Raw genomic sequence first — 3,056 nt, 5'->3', positions numbered from 1 at the left:
TCGATCCCCCCACCCCCCAATATGAATCTTTCAAAATAGAGCAAAGCATGTTGACTTGGGCGGCATTTTGTTATTTCATTATTGTTTTCTAAACGGGCTGAGTGAAAATGTTATAGTTTCTAAAGCACTGCCCTCCAAAAACCTTAGAAAAGCAAACAGCATCTTTGACCTATGACCTGACATTTGCACGAAGCACATTATTTCAAAATGTCAAGACAAATGTTATCTGTCTAAAATAATCTTATTTAAACATCTCATTAACATTTCTGGATGTGGAAATAAGAACTGAAAAGAACCTGTTTTGATTAAAATTTGTACTACAACAAGACTATAAATCTCTCATCTGCCTTTTAATTTATAGTAGTAAAATAATACACTGTCATAAATGTGACTTTTTTTACATTCTTCTTCGCATCCTGTACCACCCATACAGTTTAAATATAAGGTAGAGTTCATTAACAAGGAGGGTCATTTGTCCCAAACTTTCCATTGTGAAAGAACTGTAGCTCCACCTTATTCCAACATAATCTATATTCTTTCTGCTCTGCTTCTATTCACTTAGCTCACCGTTCTGAATGTGGCAGGTTGGACTCTCCAGAGAACTGATATCCTCTGGTAAGTTCCATTGAGCTGTCCAGGATGAGTATAAATGCAACATAAATGTATATTACATTACATTACATGATGTTCTATACATCATTCATCTTTGATGAATGATGTATAGAAAAAAATGGCTATATCTGCAGATAGATTTTCATGGATTTTCTCTGTCTATACACCAATTACTGAATTGGACAGAGGCTCAAATTACACATAAATATCTATTTTAAAAAGCAATTTGAATGGGTACTTTTTAAATAAATTAAATTAAATTAAATTAAATTAAATCAAATTAAATCAAATTAAATTAAATTAAATCAAATTGTAAGCTTATGAATCAGAATTGCTGTGACTGCTGATTTAAATTCCTGCAATTCACTTCTGTGTGAATGGTATAGTTAATTAATGAAAAACAGAATGCTGCTGGGTACAGTCTACATTTTGATAATAATGTAGAAAACGTGAGGAGAAAAATGGGTGGTTCAGTGGTCACCATGCATTCCAAGCAAACCTTTATGAGAATTATAATGATTTTTTAAAAAATATATTCACAAGGGGACCAAATTGTAACCCCTGTGCACCATTTTGGTTCGCCATCGCAAATGCTTTCTTAGATCTCAGAATAATTGCTGCTTTTCTCCTAAATGCTGTTTTATATCCCAGATGATAAAGTTTATATTGAAGTTTTAATGGAATTATTTCAACATGTTGACTTTGGTGCTCATTTAGATGAAGCAAGAGAAGATCCAGTGAACTAGCTTCTGGATTCAATTCAAGGTGCTAGTAATTACCTATAAAGCCCTTCATGGCTTGGGGCTGGGCTACTTGTGGGACGTTTCTTGCTGGTTGTATTTACCCATCCTGTTAGGTCTGACAGGAGAGGTATGCTTTGGGTCCCATCTATTAGGGAGTGCCATTTGGTGGGAGCTGGGAATGAGCCTTTTCTGTTGTGGCCTCCTGGAACATCACTCTTCTGCAGATTAGACTGGCCCAACCCATAAGACCTGGTTTTGCTACTCAGCCTGGGTGCAGGTGTGTGATTAAGCCTATACCCTGGTTATGTTAATTGATGTGTTGGTTGGTTTTCTATCTCAGCTGCCATATATGTTACTTATTGATTTATTATGTTTTTGTTTTCTTTTTAATCATTGTTAGCTGCCCAGAGTCATGCATTTAAGATGGGTGGCTTATAAATTGAATAAACAAACAAATAAATAAATGTTCTAATTAGAGACCATCATTACAGGCAAACCAAATATGTGGCTGCTTCCAATCTCACTGTGCTTGCTTTACTGGTCTGTATTAGTTGAAGGAAACAGTTTGAATCGAACCATGGATCCTGAAGCCAAACTGAATTCAGTAAGTAATCTCGAAACATCTCCAAGGAATTTCTCAGAACAGCCCATGGCTCCTTTCCTTCCATTGGAACAATTTGCCTGCTGAAGCAAAGATGGCTTCAACTCTCAAGGCCTTCCAAAGCCTCATAAAGAATTAGCTACGCTGGAAGGCCTTCAGATACTGACAATCTTGTCAGAACTGAACCTGGTTGGCTGTGTGGACCAACCGGCACAATACGTCAAAAAATGGGGTGTGAGGTCTTCATGCTAAGCACAATTGGGGGGCGGAGGGGGAAGGGGAAGGGAGCAATGAATGAAGACATGGCCGCCTGATTCAATTGCGGAGTTGAACCAATCTGTGCATAACCATTCTGTGTAAGGGATGTCATTAGATCTCTCCTTGCTCTCCTTGCCCATGGCGTTGCAATATAAAACTTCCAGTCACTCTTTTGGCAAATAGACCTTCCTGCTCAAGATACACCAAGAGCATTGAGGGTTAAGAGATATCTTTCTGGCACTAAGATACAGTCTTTGGAGATCTGCCTCATTACTTCATATTAATCAGGAAAAGGACAATTTGCTTAATTATTGAGCTTCCGCTGGCTAAATTCTAATGAATACAGAGGTGCCAGAGGATTGAAAGCTTTCATTAAAATAATGAATGCAGCATCCTCTCATTGCAGTGCAAGTTCCATCCCTTTCATACCTGCATGCAGCATCATGACACAATAGGGGCTCACCTTGCATTGCAATGGCACAATGCTGTCTATACCAGTTGTCCCCTCTTGCCCCCCACTCCCACAGAACCTCAATGAATATAAGATGCTTTTTTTTAAAAAAAAAGGTTGTTTTAAGAAACTGATTTCTCACTGTGTGCCATCCATCCATCCATCCATCCATCCATCCATCCTTGATGTTAATCTGATATAATGGCCTATAACTACAGGTACGCTAAACTGATCTTGTTGTCTCTGTGTGTGTTTGTCTCTGTCTTCTTTGCTCTCTCTAGAAACAGCTCATCCAGCATTGGAGATATCCTTTTAAGGAATACTACGTGGATACAGAAGATAACTATATTCTCAACATATTCAGAATTTCACATGGCAGAGAAAACAATTC

General features: G+C 37.9%; 1 long non-coding RNA gene across 1 annotated transcript; it reads left to right on the top strand.

Annotated features, from left to right (window-relative positions):
• The first annotated feature begins 350 nt into the window (after positions 1–350).
• LOC134500256 (uncharacterized) lies at positions 351–2,349 on the top strand. Its single transcript, XR_010068227.1, has 3 exons — positions 351–615; positions 1,330–1,377; positions 1,847–2,349. It is a non-coding gene; the product is annotated as an uncharacterized LOC134500256 (long non-coding RNA).
• Positions 2,350–3,056: the final 707 nt, after the last annotated feature.

The sequence above is a fragment of the Candoia aspera genome, chromosome 6 (assembly GCF_035149785.1).
Source record: "Candoia aspera isolate rCanAsp1 chromosome 6, rCanAsp1.hap2, whole genome shotgun sequence".
NCBI classification, from domain to species: Eukaryota; Metazoa; Chordata; class Lepidosauria; order Squamata; family Boidae; genus Candoia; species Candoia aspera.
The sequence above is the reverse complement of the archived record's forward strand: the minus strand, read 5'-3'. Positions and strand labels throughout refer to the sequence as shown.